Below are 20,437 nucleotides of genomic sequence, written 5' to 3' on the forward strand. Positions count from 1 at the left end.
CCATCTGTAAAATGGGGATAATAATACTTCACAGAGGTGTTGAGAGGATACATGAGATAATATATGCAAAAACTCTCTTACTTTTTCAGAAGAAAGACACTATATAAACCTAAGGTATTATTATCATTCATTTTAACTTTGGAATAGCATCATCCTGTCATTTTTGATCCCATAATTACAATACATCAGGTAAGCACAGATTTTAAAATCAAGGGAGCACTGTACAATGCACGGAGACATGAAAACTTTGTCACATGAGAACAGCCCTGACAACTTCAAAAGTGCCTTAGAGCTGCATCTATTTCCATATTAATGCAAGTCATATATATCACGGAAAAGAAATGCAAACGTGTGGTGTTTGCTAGCCCGCTCCTCTTATTTGACAATCACACAGAAATGGCCTGTGTGGGCTTCCTGGTGAGGGGCAACGGCTGGAAATGAGCACTCTTTATTCACATCAGGAAATGAACATGACTTTTGCCTGAAGGCATGGGCCACCACTGCCCACTGGGACAATCGAAGGTCTCTGACTTTAAAGGAAAACTTGAAATTTAGGGATAAATAGTCTTAGCCACCTTTTTTCAAAATATATATTCATGCAGCTCAGTTTTGGAGAGATTTTTTTTTAAAGAGAGAGTGAGAGAGGAGAGAGAGAGAGAGAGAGAGAGAGAGAGAGAGAGAGAGAATTTTTAATATTTATTTTTTAGTTCTCGGCGGACACAACATCTTTGTTGGTATGTGGTGCTGAGGATCCAACCCGGGCCGCACGCATGCCAGGCGAGCGCGCTACCGCTTGAGCCACATCCCCAGCCCAGAGAGATTTTTTTTTTAATGTGGCTATTTTCAGAAGTCATAAGTGCTAAGTATTGCAACTTCAAACCTTTCTCTGATGAAAATGTTTCAGATTGTTTTGATCAAAAACACTTTATCTGCTTGCCTTTGTGCTCCTGAGGGCATACATCATCTGATTAAATAGGGTACAAGAAAGAACACTAGTGTGGCAACTAGGAGGCCTCAGTTTTATTCTAGTAAAGTGTGGTCTCAGCCAGGTTGTTGGGCCTCAGTTTCCTGATCTGTAGAAAGCAAGAGTGGACAGAAGTCCTGCAGTCCTCTGGCTCACTCACAGAAGATAGTGCCCAGGGTTGAGCTGGCCCTAGTGGCTCTTTCCTGTAATCCCAGCAGCTCAGGAGTCTGAGGCAGGAGGATTGTGGGTTCAAAGCCAGCCTCAGTAATTTAGTGAGGCTCTAAGCAACTCAGTGAGACCCTGTCTCAAAATTAAAAAAAAAAACACTGGGTATGTGGCTCAGTGGTTAAGCACCCCTGAGCCAATCCCCAGTATCCCCTCCCCAGGAAAAAATGCCCAAGGGTGCTGAGGGCCATTGCCAAGTAGAAATGACGCATCGAAATTTCCTTGCTAGTGTACCCCATGTTAAATGGATTTCGCTGTTGACATTGCATGTAAGGTGACCTTGCTCAAGGAAGGCGGATCCGGGTTTAGAGCTGATCAGGTTTGAGGAAGTATCCCGGTCCTTGGGTTTAAGGCATTCCCGGTTTAAGACAATAGGGGTTTTAGGGAAGTTGGAGGTTGAAGATTATTGCTGCCGGGATTAGGGTGTTCCTGCTGCTTGTTCCCGTTGAGTTCTCGTGAGATTCAAAGGAGATTGGAAAAAAGCCACCTCGTGGAGTAGGTGAATTGGGCGGAGGAGAACTGGGATTGCCCCAGAACGTGTGTAGAGGCCGGTGTGAGTTCGGGAATAAAGAATTGCTGTTTGAATCTACAAAGCTGTGTGGTGGCTGGTGATTCTGTGCCAAGCCAAGACATTGGCACAAGGGTTGATAGTATAGAGATTATAGGATACTGTCCTTTTGGACCTTCTCGGCACTGCCTGTACTCAACAGTGCTTTTTGAGTTCCCAAGGTTATTTTTGGAATCACCATCAATTTAAGAAATGACACTGGAAAAGGCTTGAGTTGGTTCTGTCCCTGGTGGGAACCCTGCAGTGATATGCAGCTTTAATTAACAGCAAGATGATGTTGCTTTGGATGAAGACCAAGAAAGCCTTCTGGGTACCTTTTTGGAATTCATTATGGAGAGTGCATGGAGATTCCATCCTGATGTTCCTCAGGCAAGACAAAGATGCTGAACTGAAGTGTACCTGGGCAGCAGTGTGGGGAGGGCTCCTCAGAGATCAGTTTCACAAGGACTCTTGACTGCGAGAGCCGGGATCTGCCCTGTTCTGTGAATTGAGCCCAAGGTGCTCCAATGTGCCTCTTTCATCTCTCGCTCTCTACACTCAGCCCCATGGGTCAGATGTCACCTGCTTTCAAGTACAACTGCTGGGTGGGTAATATGCACCCAGCTCTTTGCTGTCAGAACTCCAGTGACTGAGGGCACAAGTGTTGCTTTTGGCCCAATTAATAAAAAAAAAAAAATTCATAATGGACCTGCTGGGAGGTGTGCGTGGAGCAGAGATCATGAGGACTTTATCCTTTAATTTTTTTCTCTTATTTTCCTTGTGGTATAAAATTCAGCAATATTGAACAGGTTTTATATTTTTTTAAAGGGGGAATAATGAGTATGTTGATACTAATTTAAATTTTTTTATTGATGATCCCAAAGGTAGCTGTTGATTGGAAAATTATATTAGTAATAGAAAGGACTCCTTACTTCTACTCCATAAGGGCAGATCAGGGTAAAAATAGTCTGATGGTATAATTTAGGTATTCTCCATTGATCCAAATGCATGATCCATTAAACTCGTTATGTGCCAGACACTGTGGAAGGACCATTTACAGACATTATTTCATTTAATTCTCAAATCCTTGTGCTCCAGCCTCATTTATAGGTAAGAAAGCTGAAGTGAGGAGTTAGTGAACCACAGCTGAGACGGGAAACCAAGCCTTCTGACTCCCTGCTCAAGACACACTTTCTACTATAGACATACCATCCAGGACAAATGGCAGTTCCTTAGGGGATGCTCCACTTTAAGAAAGCAATTTTCCCAGCAACTGGAGGACAGACAGGAAGGAAAGAGGCTTAAATCCCAAGTGTAACCCAAATATATATCAGCAAACTCAGGCCAGTCCCTGCCCATTGATGCATTTTCCAGACACACATCCAACCTCACAGGTCTAGGTGAATAAGGGAAATCCTTCTTAAGTGAGTCTTTTACTTCTGAATTTATTTTTAATCAACCTATATAAGCATATCTCATTTAAAGAATTAGAATACCACCAGGAACTGTAAAGCTCCTCAGATTTTCTTCTTTGCCTCTTTGAATTATGCACTATATGATTACTGGATTAATTGTTTTCTATTTTCTTTTTCATTAAAAAAAACTAGATATGTATACCTAAACAACAGGTAGATTTTTAAATTTTGTGCAGTGACTCCCTTTGTGTGGTAAAGGAAGGTAAAATCTACTTTCCTAGCAAATTTCCAGTAACCATATGATCTCACATGTGGAATTTAAAAAGTAAAAGACCTAGAAACAGAAGGTGGGTTGGTGGTTAGTTAGCAGGAACAGGAAGCCGGAGGAAGGGAGAGAGGTTGGTCAAAGGGTAGGAAGTGGGAGTGATTTGGGATGAGTAAGTCCAGAGACCTATGGTACAGCATGAGGACTGCCGTTAATGATATTGTGCTGTAACAGTGGAAATCCTTGTATGTTATTTTCTTGAGAAGGTTGCAGAAAAGTTTAACTCTGAGTAGCATATTACACAGTGAGATACCCTTCCATTCCTGACAATGTGTCTCCTGCCAAAAGGCTTCATAATTGCCGTGCTCTCTGCTCTCTCCCTCGCCTATTCTTTCGTGTGTGGGTTTCTCTATCTCAGTTTCTCCATGTGGGTGCTTCTCTCCATGTCTGTTCTTCCTCTGCTTTTCCTGAACCCAGCATGCCATTTGTCCCTCCTTCTGTCCTGTGCCATCATTCCACTCACGTACACCACTTCCAGTTCGTGATCCTCTGCTTCACACAGACCCCCGGGGAAGTCTGTGACTGCTATTAATCTCATAGGGAACAGGCGCTGGAATTTTAGTGAATAAAATTCTCCATCTCATTATATAGGTTAATAAGCTCCTAGAGCATGTTCAGACCCTATGAAATATTAATGATGTGACCCAGAAGTTGTGGGCTGAGGGTATCTTATGCTCAGAGCATTAAGAGCCTTTGCCAATTGAACATCAATCAAAAATTAAAACAAAGAAATGTTAAATGTATTATTAAAAGTGGATGGAAAATATGATTTCTACATGTCTGATATGGGGGAGCAAACTTGGGGAAGAAAACGTTGCTTCCTAAAAGAAAGTATATTTAAAACTGAATATGTATGAAAGTTTCCTTTGAGAAAGTAAATAGCAGGTTTGGGTTATACAGAGAAAAACAGGAAAGGATTTGGGAAATCAAGGAATAGACCTTTAAGTTAATATTTAGTGACAACAGCTCTTTTCTTCTCCAGTGGCTGATAGGTTGTGGGGGACATGAACAGAAATCAGGGTCAATTAGTGGAATCAAGTCTTTTTGTGAACTCAGCACCACTGAAGGACACATCCAAACAATAGACAGGTTTGAACATAAAACCAAAGTTCTTCTTGAAAGGGTTCCCATTTTATGTGCTCCACAAAAACAAACGTACATAACTATCACATAACATTTTCTACATACTGTCCTATGTAGAAAATGGCAATGCTGGCCAAAGAAACCCCAGAAGGTGGTTTGCTCATGGGGGCTTTGCTTTTATTCTTTCCAGCTGTGCAAAGAGACTTCATTATTGCAGTACCTGGTGGATCAAGTAAGCCATGACCAGGCCCAAAAATTCTGGCAAATTCAAAATCGTGCATTCGGTTTTCCACTCTTGAGCATCACTTTTCTTAAACAAGCCCTCTATGGCCAGTTGGCCTACCTACCTACAAATTCCCTGAAGAAACCTCCAAAGGACTGGTAAGAGTGAGGTTTGCAAAAGCCACAGGTTCTCTGTCATTTGCAATAGTTTCTCTGTCCCATTGAAATTCTTTCCACTTTTAGAGGGACAGTTTGGAGAATTTTGACTTTATAGACTCTGCACATTGGAAAGACCCAGAATGGTCAGATATTGACATTTTTTTTCTTCTGTAGATTTTGGAAATTGAGCAATTAAGTTCCAAAAAGTAGAGAAAATTTTAATAAAGAAAGAAAATACAACACAGAAGTTCAAGCAACTGGCAAACCATGAACATAATGGAAGTATTTACTATGCCTTGCTCTGGGCTCTGGATTCTTAGATCAGGGAATAACCATCGTGGAACTATAATCTCCTCATAGTGGAGATCACAGTTCATAGAATGACTCTATTCTAAATTCTCTTCTCATTCACTGCCCTGCATCTCCTTTCTTACAGCTATAGGTAGTCCTGTGACACCATATTAGACAGTGGAGCCAAAGCAGAATCAGGAACACAGGAAGAAGGTCTTTCTTTATTAAAGGAACCAATAAATCTTGCATCTGTCTTTGGCCCTGCCTTGAATGCAGAGTCCGTGCAGAGAGATGCAACAGCCATCTAGAGACCATGAGGAAATTCAAAGAGAATGGCAGAGATCTTGGATCTCAGCCAAGGAACCACACAAACAGTTGCCTCCTTCCAAGGACTCCACTTGTAAATAATGGCCAGAATCCTTGTCTTTTTGAACTACTCTATGACAGGGTTTTTTGGGGGGAGTGGGGATGGGGGGGTGGTAACCAGGGATTGAACTCAGGGGCACTCTCAACCACTGAGCCACATCCCCAGTGTTTTGTATTTTTGTATTTTATTTAGGGACAGGGTCTCACTGAGTTGCTTAGTGCCTTGCTTTTGCTGAGGCTGGCTTTGAACTTGCGATCCTCCTGCCTTAGCCTCCTGAGCTGCTGGGATTACAGGCATGTGCCACCGCACCTGGCTATGACAGGGTTTTCCGACATTTGAACCCAATGTATTTCCAACTGACAAAATACCCTAGCTGTTGTTTAGTAAAAAGGCTTTCAACCAGCAAGGCAGAGGGGACACCTAGGAAACCAGGGCTTCCATGACCATTTTAGCAGCAATTACTCTAAAACCCCACTGCTTGGATCAGTCTCCTACCTGCATTTTAGAGACACGCACCCCACTGCCTAAGGGACATTCCCAACAGGCAGATTCACAGCATGGGCCCTTCCTGTACCAAGCTGGACCTCTCTTTTTCTTTTTTTCCCCTGAATCTGTTTCTTTGAGTTCCTGTTTTAATTAGTAGCCCTGGAGTCCCTAATTGCTGAAGTTAGGCACAGGCTGCATCCAATGGGGCCATGTTGGGCTGGATCAGAGTGCCAACTGGAGATCCACACCTTTCTCTGTACCTGAGCCTTTGTTGTTTTATTTTTGCTTTTCCTTCCTTTTAAATCTGGAGCCTGGTCCCATGATGAACGAAGGAAAACAATGCAGAGTGGTTTGTGATTCTCTTACATCCTTGCTCCTCCGCGTTTTCAGACTCAAGGACAAAAGAGAAGTGGACAGAAGATGGGAAGATCCAAGCCCAGTGATGGGCTTCTCCTGGCTCTGCTCAGCATCTTTGCCTTGAGAAATAAGGGAACCGTGGAAAGGGCAGGACAGGGCCAAGCAACCAGGACCCTTCAAAAGCAAAAAGACTAGGAAAACTTCCAGGGAGGAGCTTTGTAAGACCAGTCCATTACATGCTTGTTTTTGAACACACATCCTGACCCTTTACAGAGAGGCCACTAAGCAGGACTCCCTTTCTCCATGGCCTCAATAACAGTTAAGACTCTTCAGATGGACGTGGTAGACGCAAGTGCACCAACTAAAGCAAAAGAAGGAAATAATTTGGTTCGCATAAGACACCCTTGATAAAGGAGGGATTGGAGCTAGCTGTAGGGTGGACTGGAACCCAGGTTCAAAATCCTTTAAGTGGCCTATCACTTCATTCTCAGTGCTATAAGGCTGCTTCACACATAGCCTATGGGCACAGGCCTCAGCTCAAGCACACAGAAGGAGAGGCATGGGTGTTACTCTGCCTCAGTGCTAAAAGATCCCAGGGAAAAAAAATCAGTAGTAGTTTTCTGGGGTCATTGAGGCCAGGCTTTGTACATAAAAAACTGTTTGCAGCTACTTGGTTTCTAAGATAAATATTCAATATACTGAAGTAATGAAGTTTTTTTTTTCTTTAAGCTTTTAAGTTCAAACTACAAATCTTATTATTCTATCTATAAATCTAATAAAATTTTAAGAGGCACTTTACAATTTTGGTAATTAAATTCCCCTAAACAGTCTAAACCACATTTATAAATGTAATATAGACGATTTTCTTTTTAAGTACTTTAAATACTTGACTAACAAGCAAAACTTTCCCAAGTACCTAAGCAGTTCTTATAAATCTAATAAATTAAACTTTAAAATATTGTGACCTTTAAGTCCTCTTAAATCTTTCAGTACTGTTTACAAACTCAGCCAACTTCTCTTGGAACTTTAAACTCTAAAGCTTTACCCTCAAATCAACCACTTAATTAGAGAATTAAACTAGAATCACATGGCTAATTATAAAGTCGACTCTGCCAGAATCTCTTAAACATTAAAAACACTTTACAAACACTTTAATTACCAGACATACAGGGACTATCTTAAGTTCAACACAGAAATGTTAGAAGTTGTAGGATTTGTTTATTTCATCATTTCTATGGTTAATTCTAAAACCTTCCAAGGTTGGAAAACACCATATAAGGTCCCAGTTTTATCATTCCCAGAAAATTGGAATGCTTTCTAGCTGTTAGGTGTTTCTCATTAAACCTGCATGTGGACACAGACGCAGGAGCACAGGAAGTAAACAGCTTCGCTTCATAGCTCTTGCTAGACTCTAAGACACTATAAGCTCTTTTTGATCAATTTGTATGCAAGAGATGATGAGCCCATGTTCTACAGATGGGGTGCATTTAGCTGAACTGAGAATGCTTTCTTGAGGCTCAGTTCTTAACTCACTAGTTTATAACTTCTTTTACCTGTTTTCACCCAGTTCGGCTCCATGAATTCAGTAATTTCCTGTCTAGAATGGTTCCTCACTTTGGATTCAGTTAATCCACTTAGGGTTTGAGTCTGATGCTACTCAATCCTGGCTATGACTCTGAAGGCCACCTTAATAAGATGAAGACTCCGGCTATTTGGGTCACATGTCCACCCACCAGGCCAGAGGAGCTGAACACTAGGTGATGTTCCTTTGGTTCCTGAGTCCACCATCATGTAAGGAAGAAGAGAGAAACCTCTGATTTTCACTGTTGGAGGACTGCCAGAAGCTAGCTGTGATGGCTCCCTCTGTCCACACCACATGCTCCTTCCCAGTCCATCATCCACTCTGAACCCAACATGACTTGGAGACAGAAACCTGGGCCTGCATGCTCCTCTTTAAAATCCTTTCCTGGACTGGTCATCATCTATACCTTTGGGATCGTGACCAGTTGCTTTTCATGGTTTCCAAGGCCTCCGATGACATCTCTAGAGATCCCTTTGCAGAAATGGCCCTTGCCATTTCTTATCTTTTTATACCTCTGATGAATATAATCATGTGATCTGTGGAGATCTAAATGTGTTATAAGCTGACACATGTTCCTTTCTTCATGTTCACCAATTCCTCCACCTTCAACATCCTTTCTTTCCTTGTTGGCTCACTCAACTCCTGTTCTCACCTCAAACACCCATTCCAGGATCTCCTTCCTCAACACCACTCTTTCTCTGATTTGTTTCATCTTCTGGGTCTCCATAGCATCACTGAGAATTTATTAGGCACACATCTCAATGTTTGGCCATCATTTGTCATTATGTCCACTTAGTACTAGACCATCAGCCTCCTGAAGGCAAGGACCTAGGTTATTTTTCTTCATATTCTGATCAGTCTCCTTGGTACCTGTTGCATAGGCAATCTCATTAGAGACCTCCATTGTGAAGCCTCTGGGACTAATTGAAGTAAGGGGACAATTAATACAAATTCCAGGGCACAGTGGAAATTCCCTATTATTTATATATGTGTATGCATTTATACGTGCATGTTGTGTGAGTGTGTGTGTGTGTGTGTGTGTTTGTGTTGCACACACACATGGCTTAAAAAGGAGAGAGAGAGGACTTAGGAACTATAGTTAAATCAATGAATGACCTTAGACTAAGCAGGAATACTAAAATCATTAAAAGCACAGACAATATGGGGGTATGGAGTCTTCAAGGCCTTTTATGTCTCTTCTAAATTGTAATAATAGAAAATGCTTAAATAATGCTTACTATGTTCCAGGCATATATATAGGAACTATGCTCTTGACCAAAATTCTATAATAGGTACTACTATTTTTCCTCTTTGAAAGAGGAGAAATCCAAAGTACACAGAAGTTTTATAACTTCCCTGCTCCTCTAAATACATGCAGCACTGTTGAAAGCTGTGCTCTATCATGAGATGGGGCCAGGTAGTGATAAACCAAGAAAAGAAGAAGAAAGTGCAGAAAAAAAAGAATGGATGGGAAATCCAGAAAAATAAGTTTCCTAGAGTTGAAACCCTCTTCATCCATAAGGAGACAGTCACCTTTGCATTGGGGTATTTATTAATATTATTTGCTGTCTGTGGTCACATCTGAATGAACATACTCCATTTAAAATATTTACCATTTGCTTAATAGATGAGGCCCACATCTTAATATTTGAGCAGATCCATCAACAACAGCCCATGTAAAGTAACTATACTTTCATGGATTTTCCAAAAGTATAATTAGCAATCCCAGCCATTCCCACTGGAAGGTTTATATTATTTTCAACAGAGTTAACTATTTGAACTAGAATACAGTGACATCAGCAAAGCTCAGTGTCCATCCTGTGATACTGATGGTGACCACTGGGGTCTCCACACACTCATGTTTTTGAGCCTTTGCCACACTATCACAGACACCTCTGCATCACCCCACCAGGGACAGGCTGAGACAGAGGTCAGACAGTCAATGGATCCAGACTCTAGGGATTCATGCTCTTTTTTTGTTGGTGGTGGTGGTGTCATTTCTGTAGTTGCTACAGAACCAAAAGGCTGTCACTCCAAGTGATCACTCTTTTGGTGGTCAGTCCAAACTTGTCACACAATTGCTATCAGGTAAGTCCAGAGCAGTAAAATCATTCTTGGCAGGACTACTAGCAACAGGGACTATCGGGGATTGGTTTCTGTGCTTGTGACATCAGTTGACACTGTGAACAGAGATGTGAGACCAGAATTCAGATCACAGAAAATAGAGAGTGAGGTTGGGGAGCAATCCTTTCCTGTTTTAATCATGTGCTGGCAGTTGTAGTAGTTGGAGAAACAAGGTCATTTTCCTGGTTGCAGGTACGGGGTGGCTGTGCCTCTGTGGATTGTTTGGCTGATGGATGCCAGGTTGGGAGTAGATGTGTGCTTGTGCTGTGTTTGAAGGAGACTGCAGATGTCTGTAATTAATAAATGCTTTAAATTGGAAACTGTATATTTATAATCGCCCCCGCTTCTTAATGCTGGACAGACTCCCCTGTGCTTATGCACGGTGGGTCCGTTTTGGACACTATGTTGCTTATGAAGCTTCCTGAGGGTTCTTGGGCAAATATCCTATCCCCTTTAGTCCACCAACTTCCTCATCTGGGAAATAGTGAGCTTACAACAAATCATCTTCCCTGTGTCTTATACCTTTGTAATTCTAAAATGTGAGAGGGTCAGCAAATACTTGAGGTGTTGTTCATTCTCGTGTGTTAGATTCCTTCCATTTGGAATATATTTGACCCCAAGGACTAATTTGTTTAGAAATGACCCTCTCCAGGGGTAGAAAGAAGGATGTATCATTTTGCTTATTGGTTGCTGATCTGTTTCTTTGACTGTCATCTAACACCAAAGCAATTGGCAGTGAAGGTTGTTGGTCAAGTCTCAGGTACTGCGTCAGTCAGTCTGCATTTTGTCATCATGACCAAAATACCCAACAAGAGCGCCTCACAGGAGGAAAGTCTATTTTGGGTTATGGTTTCAGTCGTTCAGTCCATAGTCACCAACTCCACTGCTCTGCGCCTGAGGGGCCTTGGAACATGATGGCAGAAGGGCCCGGTGGAGAGAAGCTGCTCATGGCAGCCAGAAAGCAGAGAGGAAAAAGAAGGCACAAGAGACAGATGTCATCCAAGGACACACCCCCAGTAACCTGCTTCTCTAACCACACCCACCTGCCTACACTTACCACCAGGTAGCCAATTCAGTGATGAATCCATCAAACCAATTAATCCACTGATGAGTAGTTCATTGTTCCAATCACTGGTTAAAATTCCCACCTCCAAACTTTGCTGCATTGCAGATCATGCCTCCAAAACATAAGCTTCTGTGGGACATTAAAGATTCAAACCCTAACAAGAGATAAACAACTTCTGCTAAAGAGAGAGCTGAAGTCATGGACAAAAGCTCCCACACGCTCTCTCCATCTCCTTCGCCTGGGGCATAAACATGTCTGTTGAGAGTATGCCGTCAGAGCTCTTTCTAGAGTTTCCCCTGGAATGGGCTGTGTCCTTCTAGAATTCAGTCCTCTTCTTCAGTTCCCTGACTAACTCAGATTCAAAAATGACGCTCTGATCACCCAGGACCCTTAGCGAAACCTATAATGGCTTATAAAATGGTTCCATAAGGTGCCAGCCTCTTTCTTGGCCACTGTGAGGTGATTACTTTGACTTATTAGGAAGTGTTTCTGATTCTCACCGAGCCCTATTCCAGGGGCAGAAGCTAAGTGCCCAGTGTGGCCTTCATTAGCCTGGAATCCCTCTCTGCTCTGGACCTGTGCTCCATGTCCTTGTCACAGTTCTGACACCTTTGTTCCATATGTCTTGTCATTGTTGGCTAATAAAATTGGCTGTATGCCAAGTCTGCCCTTCTCTCAAATCCTGGGTGTCCCATCTCATCATGTCTTCCTTTTATCACTGAATAAAGCACAGTTCGGTTTTACCAATATGCTGTGCTTCCTTGTTCTGTCCTACAAATACGAACCTCTCCCAACAGAAGCCTGGGCTGTTTTCTCAACTATGATTTTGTTTCTCCTCACCTTTCTACAGCTAAGATAGATTCTAAGAAAGTGACTTTTTTGAGATGTGTGATTCTTTGTTCACTTAGAACATACTCCATCACTAAGAGAAGAATTCGTATTCTAAGCCCATCCATTTACTTAATCTTCCTCTGGGACATCTTGCTTCTCATTCCGAGTATTTCAGTCTGCATTACACATCCAGATGTTCAGCATCTCCGTCAGCTTTCCCTGTAGTCCTGTGAGACAGGAAATCTGTATTGTGAGTCCCTTTTGCCATATTGCCGTGAATTTTTAAGTTACATAATGTTCAGTGTCATATTGTGTATGTGTGTCTCTGAGTGTGTTGGGCTTTGGTTCATTTTCTTGTTCATTTTTTTGTTCATTTTCTTTTCTGCTCCTCTCTCTCTGTCTTCCTTTTTTCTACCCATCAATGTTCCCACCACATTATCCCCTTTTACCCAACATCTTTGTGTCCCATTTTAACCACATAGTCTAGGTGGGTGTATGTGTGAGGGTCCTTATGTTTCTCCGTGTTCATGTGACCATATGCAAATGTGAATATGGAATATAAATATACATAGAGAGGATGTTAGCCAGGGTCCCAGCAGGAAACGCTTGGCAACCTCCAAGGAAGATCTTCCAAGTGGAGTCTAATATTGGGATTATTTATAAAAGTGTAGAGGAGGCATCAAAAACGAGAAGGATGAGAAATGTACCCTAGGGCTGTTAACATCCCTAAGGCTGAAGGAAGGAAGAAAGGAGTGGCTGTCAGAACCCGAAGGAGAGCTGCAGAGCAAGGGTCACCTTGAGGGAAGCCATGATTTTCAGAGACGCAGCAGGTCCCAGCCACTCTGCCATCTCTCTCCAATTGTTGGCCAGGGCTCTGAATGGCCAGCCTCACCCGTGGTCAGAGGCTTAGGAGATCTTGTTGGTGGGCCCCCTACAGGTGACTTTCCCTGGTCACAGAGCAGGGTGGGGAGAGCAGAAAGTGATCTCCAGCAGAGGAACAAAGACACCCGTCCTGGATTCTTGTTATTCTTGTTATTCATTTTCTAAAATTGATATTTTGCTACGTATACTTGACTCCACAATCCTTGGTAGGTCTCCTTCCACATTAGTGGATGTAGTTTTCATTTATTCTTTTTAATGGCTGCACGAGAGTCCATAGTGTGGGAAGTTTCCAACATTTTTAAATTCATTTTGTTGTTGAACAGTGTTGGAATATGTATGTAGGTAAACACGTGTGTGTGTATAAATATGTATATTTGCATGCACATATGTGGGTGTGCATGTGTACATATGAATACTGGTAATTTTAAATATATATTTTTAATTCTACAATGCTTCAACAAATTGCTTTCCCCCAAATTTTGACATTAACACAGTATACAGTTCCCTTTCCCCTCCTCTACTTCAGAAACTGGTGCTACAGCCTTTAGTTCTTGCTCATATGAGAGTAAAGGAATGCCTTGTTGATGCTCCAATTTGTGTGTTGCTAGGAGTTGCTGAATGCGAATGCCTTTTCTCATGTTGGTGGTGTCTGGGAAGCCAGCTGAACTTACTGATCTCCAGGCTCCCTCTGGTTGCTGGTGACCCTTTTCAGGACTACAGTTCTCTTTCTGATATTTGTGTCCAGCTGACCATCACTACACTGTGTTCATTTCTCTGGTGGAGATAGTTTCCCATTATTAATGTCTTTCATTTGCTTATACATTTGTACTTTCTGCTTATGAGTGTGGTTCTTCTCTCTGTGCCCATGAGCAAAGCTGAGGAGCCTGTTTTCTTTGGCCTGAGGACTGACTTTCTAGTTGGAGTCCAACCTAAAACTGTGTCCCCTTCTGATCAGCATCATTATGGGTGCCTCTGAAGAGTGGCTCTAAGGCCTCACTTACCGCCATTTCTCCTACTAGAGTCTCAATGGACTGTGCTATGACTTTAATGACACCTAAGTTATCACTCGAAATGATCCTAAGAAAGGAAGGAAACGAAGGCTATGAGGTTACTGTGATGTGCCCACTTACTACCTTTGTTGTCTCATTGATTTACCCCAAACCTTGAGAGGTCAAAGTCCAACAAACACCAGTGTACATAAAAGTCAGCTGAGGAGTTGGTTAAAATGCAGACTTCAGTTCAGTAGAACAGAGTGGGGGGCCTGAGGCTCTGTATCTCTAACAAGCACCCAGGGTGCAGATGCTGCAGACCCAGTCACCCCTCCATACCTACTGTATTAGTCCTTCATCTGTTGCTATGATAGAGCACCCAAGATTGTGTAATTTATAAAAGAAAAAAGTTTATTTAGCTCAGAGTTCTGGCCCAGAAGTCCAGGAGGATGGCACCAGCATCTCCTGGGCTTCTGGTGAGGGCCCTATGCTGCATCAGCTCATGGGCTTGTGGAGGAAAGTCAAAGGGGGAAGGGTGCAGTTGGGCAGAGACAAAAACCCAGAGGTGGCCTTGCTTATAACAGCCAAATATCACAGTAACTTAACAAGTCCCACAAGAGAGAGAACTCCTTGGAATGGGCAGGCTCTGCCTCCATAACCCAAACACCTACCGTGAGGCTCTGCCTCCCAACACTGCTACTTTGAGGAATTTGGGTCCAACACATGAATTTTGGGGAACACACTCAAATCATAGTAGCTACTAAGTAGAAAGTAATGGATAACCACAGTCTACCTGAATCCTTCATTTCTGGAGTAATACTGGCCTGTGCACTTGTTTCCTGACCCTGGAATTGGGAAGCCTGTCCTGATGGTATGGGTTCCTCTTTCCTCCAGTGCACCCCGAGCTCCTCCAGAGCAGAGGGTGGCTCATGACTGTATCCCTAGCCTGGCACATAAGTATGTACCAAGTGATAGGTTGCAGAGTGGCACAAGTAAGCAGGATGTGTGGGACCTGCAATTGTCACATTCAACCGTGCACAACAGAGGCAGTAGGAAAGAAGCTTCCAGAATCCGAGGAGCCCAGAACAGAGAAGGCTTGGCTGCTGCTCTAGCAATGTAGAGCATCACTTTGCCAGGGTACTTGTAACTGCCTCCCAGCTCTGTTGACCAAAGAAGAGGAACAAACTCTGTGAGATGATTTATGAATGTCAACTTAAAGCAGAGGCACACTTGTCCTCCTTGGGGGCAAAAAAAAAGGAGGCAGGAAAATTGTAGAATGCTGTCTGAAGGGCACTGATTGGGCACTTCTCTGAGTGCCTCTGAGCACTCAGTTGAATAAAGGAGGCAGAGCTTTGGCTTCAGGAAGCTCACAGTGAAGCCTCTAGGGCAAAAGAAGGAACAGGATAGAAAATAAAATGATAGCAACCATTTACTGACAGAGCCAAGGTTTCTGTAAGGACCTTCCATATACCATCTTGTTGTGTTTAGTCTTCATCCCAACCCTATTGCTTTGAAGATGATAAATTGAGGTTCAGAGAAGGTATATAACCTGTGCAGATCACACAGCAAGATCAGAATCAGGATTTCTATCAATGTCCACCTGGCTTGTTTTTAAGTCTATTAAAGAAAATTAATTTGGTGCCTACTCCAGATTTAAATGTGCTATTTGTCTAAAGCATGTCTTTCCCACTGTACTTGGCTACCTCTTTCCCTTCCTCCATTACTTTTGAGAAAATTAAACTTCTTGTGATGGTTCTAGCTATACAAATTGAGGAAGAGAAAGAGACTGAATGGACATCTGATAACCCCAGTCACCTTTTTTTCTGCTGAGAAACTCATATTTGGCAGTTGGTTTATAAACACAATTGCCTCATCTGAACCTGCTTATGTGGCTAAGGCCAGAGTCACCAACTGCTTCACAACAGAAAGTCTTTCAACTCCTTTACCTTCTGTGAGGTGTTTGAAAACTTTCCCAGAGAATTTGAAAAATATTTGATGATACTACAATGCTAACTGAATAAGAGAAGAAACATCTGTTTTTGTTATGACATTAGTGAAAGAGCTCCAAGCAAGAATCTTCTCAGAGTTGCATGGTAGCACAAGCTTATTCCACCCTTAGATTGTGCCGGGTTATCCATGAACCACTCTGTCCTGGATCTCCATCAACAGGGGTGCAAAGAGTGGGAAACTATTAGTTTCCAGTGATGTGAAGCTTAAACTACAATGTAGACCCCGCATGACAAGTTGACTTCCACGAGAACAGACCCTTTGTTTGGTGGGTCCTGCTGGGGCTTGGAGGCTTGGTGGCTTGGTGTGGAAGAGAGTCTGCAGGCTCGCTTGGTCTTTTGGGACTTTTATAACCTCCTCTGCTTTGGTATGTGAGGTCCAGGCGCTGAAGGAGGGGACTGTTCTCCCTGGGTTCTTTCCTGATCTTCCTCCAACATGGCTGAGTAACCATGGCGACCATGAGGACCTGCAGGAAGAACAGGGCCAGCTGGGTGTTTTGTTCTGTCCCCACGTTCCATTCAGTAGCCAAAAGCTTTAAAAATCAAACAATCTAGCTGGAGACATGGAGCCAACAGGAGCTGTACCCACTGTCTCTGAATGAAGGCAGCCGCAGGGGAGGAGAAAGCCGGGCTCAGGAAGAGCAGCAAATCTGCCCAGGCATCACCAACTGAGAAAACAATCTGATTTTAAAGTCACCGATAAATTCCTTCCACTTAATCTTTATTTAAGGAAACAGTTTTAATTAGCTGTGACTATCTCATGTAATTATCTTAAAATAGGATGGGTATTACATGCTGATAAAGGCAATCTCAAAAAGCAATAATGAATTTTGTTACTTTCAAGTCTATTATTTAAACCAACCATAGGTGAACATGGTGAAGTGAGAAATATTTTTTTATCCATTGACACAAACATCCATGATCTGAATTAACATTAGAATTAACACTGACACCCAGGAGCCTCCTCTGCATTCTAGATACCCAACAATTGTTTCTTTAATTTTTAGATTCACATTTTTAAAAGTGGATCTCATTTTATTAACACTAGACACCAACCCATTAATCAGTAAAAATATTTATTGAAACTCCATATTGCTCAAGTTTGAGACAACACGCCAGAAAATAAGATATGAACATGTCTCTACTGAAGAAGACTATAATCTACTTGGGTCGGGGAATGGTGAGGAGTTTTAAAAACTTAATCAAGGTGGTACTTAAAAAACTATGGAATAGACTCTAAACTTGGCTTTGTTTGGGCAAGAGTCTTTTACTCTTGATCCCTTGGCACTTTCTAAAATGGAAAGGAAGAGAAAGGAAGGGGAAGGGAGAAAAGGAGAGGGAAGGGAAGGGAATTTGCATGTATCCGAGGTAATAAATTAAGTCTTCTTTTTCTAAACATTTATGCATATATGTGTGTATCTATCTAAATTTTATATACACACATATACTTATATTATGTTAGATAGATATTATGGACAGGTAGTTGTTGCAACGTTAATGAGAACCAAAGCATTGTGAGCAGTTATTTCCCTAGAAGGAAATTTTTTGAGTGGTCAGGAAAGAGGAGCAACGTAGACAAAGGCAGGAAACATGGAATGGGCCAACGAGGCACAGAACTGCAAGCAATTTGGTCTGGCTCCAGGATAGGGTACACAAAGAAGAGGTAGGAGATAAGTGGAGGGACAGGCAGGAGACAGTGACAAAGGATATACTACTCAGTTAAGGAATGTGTGTTTGTGTAAGGACGAGCCAAAAGAGTGACCATGACAGGGAATAAAAGTGGGAGAAGTGAAGGAAGAGTTGACTTCCAGAGACTTATCCAATGCTCAACACAATACTAATAAATATAAAGGTCGTTTGGGCAGTTAAAAGGTCAAAGATTACGTTAGCTTCTCATCACTGCAACAAAATAACTGAATCAACTTTAAGGCAGGAAAGGTTTGTTTTGGCTCAGGCCTTCAGAGGCTTCAGTCGCTGGTCCGTTGGCCCCACTGCTTTTGAGCCTGTGGTGAGGCAGAGCATGACAGAAAGAGCACACAGGGCAGGGCAGAAGTGGCTAACTTCATGGTATCCAGGAATCAAAGAGAAGGAGAGGAAAGAGCCAGGTCCCAACATCCCCTTTAAGAGCCCACCCCCATGATCTAACTTCCTCCACTCGGCTCCACCTCTTAAAGGTTCCACCACCTCTCAATGTCACCATAGAATGTGACCACCCCATTAACACATGGGCCTCTGAGAGACATTTAAGATTACAACCACAAAAGTAACCTTGGTTTCCTCTTTATCTTGGTTCCTTGTTTTATTTATTTGTTTATTTTTGGTTGTTTTTCTTTTTCTTTATTTTCCAACTATTTTCAAGATCCCACATGAAGAAGTCCATTACACTTAGCAACCCCATATTCACACAGTATATGAATAGAACAAAATTGCCATATAACAATATATATTATTACCACGTACAAAGTTCTCTGTTGTTTTTGTTTCTTCTCTATACTATTTATTTATTTTTAAATTCTTAAGACACTAAATTGATTTCAAATCCAAGTACGGATTGGTGACCAATAATTTGAAATCGGCTGCCTTAGATCTTAGAATCACAATGCAACTTCAGTGCTGATTCTCCTGCAACAAAGGATAGCAATTCTTTTGTTGTGTACATCTGGTTTTATACATCCAGTGAACTAAATTTGATTTTGTAAAGGGAAGACTCTAACTCTTGCGCTTGTAAATATGCTAAAGCAAGAATTCTTTTCATTCTAGTCTCTACTTCAGACCCCCAGACCTTTCTCAAAAATGTTTTAAAAATCATTCATACTGGGAGCTGTAAATTGCTTTCTGAAACCACCTGTCTTTAAAAGAACAGGAGCACTCTGCAGTCACAAAGATTTTTGTGTGATTATGGAGGTACGGAGGACAACAAGAAAGGTCCAAATTGGAAGACTTCACTTTAAATAAAGAAAAACAAAACAATTCCTACTTTCAAAAAAAAATAAAATAAAAAAAGATCATGAAGGATTTTCTTCCTTCTTGAAAAGAATGGAGTTTATAGAATCTGAGAATATTCCCCACTGGATCACCTAATGAAAAAATAAGAACATATTTAATAAAATTTTTGTGATGCATATACATGTTTTCTATCTTGAGGGTTGAAATGTTTAAAGTAAAAATGACATTTTAAAATAATAACTCTGCTCCCTTTTAAGAACTTTGCAAGCAAAGACAATTAGGTCTTTTTTTTTTTTTTAAGCAGTTGCAAAACCAGGTCATATTTAAGACCTTTTTAGTGCTCTGTGTGGAGAAAAGTATTTTAAGCAAATATTTATGTTTGATTAAGTTTACTTAAGATAAAATTTTGGCAAAGATTTTTTGGAGAGTCATCGCATTTTCTTAGTTTTTAATCTTTGCATAAGTCATTTGTCATCGTTTGACTGTAGAGCTTGATGGGTATAAAGTTGATACTAACAGCTTTGTACCAGATTTATTACACTTCAGTATTTATAGGTTGGTTTGTTATAAAGCATCTTTAAAGTCCTAGAGATTTTAGAAAAGTAAGCTTTCAATTTTGCCAGTAGGAAACGTGCTTCCTAATTTTCACCCAAATTGAGTGATGTGTTAAAATTATATTTTGAAATAAATGAGAAGAACAGTAAAAGATTAAACACTTAATTTCTGCATCAATTTCTTTTGAGCAGGATAGAGCTATTTTGGGCATAATAGAGAATATTAATTGACTATGAAACCCTCTTAATTGACTTCTATGAAACAGAAGGAATAACTGACATTTGTCACTGATTCTGAAAAGCACACCCCCAGCCAGGGTGGCTGTGGGCAATTCTCCAGCACCAGGCTCTGCTAGGCCTGTTGGTATGCAATAGTCACGTACCTACCCAGGGCCAAGCAGGTTTTCTCCTGAGTCCACTGAAGCCAGGTATACTTGCTGTTCCCAATAAAGGGGAATTCCTTGTCCTCACCCCTTGAATGTATAATAAGGGATTTTCCCCAAGTATTCTCCAAACGCTTTCTTCTCCTTCACTCCTTCCAATCCTGGGGAAATGGAGTGATTTATGAATGGCAATGTTGGAGAAAATACATGGGATAGTTTGCTCAGCTTTGTTTTTCTCTCATGAGTGAATATGTCAAGTTCTGCTCCCTCAAATCCCAAGTCCAAGGCCTCTTGGGACTGGGTGGTTAAGTCTTTGGCTTAATTCCTAGCTACATTAACAGCTAGGCTGAAGAATTAAAGTCAAGTCCTTCAATATGGTTCCTGTAATTATGAAAATGACATTTTGACCTCAATATTTGCTCTTGTTTCATTTTCAAAAGGGGTATGCTATTTGTGGACTTTCCCTTTATGGAGTCCAACAACATGAATTGCATTATTGGATCCACTATTGCTTAAATTGATGAAAGATGAGTAGAGTTGTTGATTTGACTAAGTTTGTCTTCTTAAATACTTGAAAAGAGAAATCATTTAATAAATGCTATTGTTAGTTGGTAGAGTGATTGCCTCCCATGC

The sequence above is a fragment of the Spermophilus citellus genome (genome assembly GCF_964194105.1).
Source record: "Spermophilus citellus genome assembly, chromosome: 11".
NCBI classification, from domain to species: domain Eukaryota; kingdom Metazoa; phylum Chordata; class Mammalia; order Rodentia; family Sciuridae; genus Spermophilus; species Spermophilus citellus.